This window comes from Propithecus coquereli, unplaced genomic scaffold (assembly GCF_000956105.1).
Source record: "Propithecus coquereli isolate 6110/MARCELLA unplaced genomic scaffold, Pcoq_1.0 Scaffold545, whole genome shotgun sequence".
Classification (NCBI taxonomy): Eukaryota; Metazoa; Chordata; class Mammalia; order Primates; family Indriidae; genus Propithecus; species Propithecus coquereli.
This window is the reverse complement of record NW_012151341.1, coordinates 18,607-19,462: the sequence shown is the minus strand read 5'-3', so window position 1 is coordinate 19,462 and position 856 is coordinate 18,607.

The window sequence follows — 856 nt, the reverse complement described above, 5'->3', positions numbered from 1 at the left end:
ACTAATCCTTCCCTCACCCCTAAATGCTAACAACCATTGACCTTTTTACTGTTGTCATACTTTTGCCTTTTCTAGAATGTTATGTAGTTGGAATCATAGAGTATGCAGTCTTTTCAGAATGGCTTCCTTCCATGTCTTTTCACGGTTCGATAGTTCATTTCTTCTTAGCTCTGAATAGTATCTGAAGGTACCCACAGTTTATTTATCACCTACTAAAGGTCATCTTGTTTGCTTCCAAGTTTGGGCAATTATGAATAAAGCTGCTGTAAGTATCTATGAGAAGGTTTTGTATAGACATAAGTTTTCAATATATTTTGGTAAGTAGCAAGAAGCACAATTCCTGGATCATATGGTAAGAGTATGGTTAATTTTGTAAGACACTGCTACACTGTCTTCCAAAGTGGCTGTATCATTTTGCATTCCCAACAGCAATGGATGAGATTTCCTGTTACTCCACATAAAGAAGGCAATAAGTGAGAGAGGGGAAGTGAAGATGGAGGTAGGACCTGGGTTTTGTTGTAAGGGGGCAATTTCCTTCAGCTTAAGGAAAAGAGATATACAGTCCCCTAAGATTATGCACAGAACTGACAACGAGTAGCCCCGAAATGCTCAGCTATGGCCAGTGTCCATGATAATGCAAGCCCAAGGCTGTGAAAATATAGCAGCATGCTGAATAGCAATGAGTGATTAAAAATTGTTGAAGGAAGTGGAAGACTTCTGTTTCATAGAACTTATAAAATGAGATAGAAAATTTTGAAATTAGCAGGTAGTAGCTGAGGCATAAACAAAGAGTAATATGAGAGAAGTCAAAGTGTGGGCTACTCCATCCTTCGCACCCCCAAAGTGTTTGCATGGT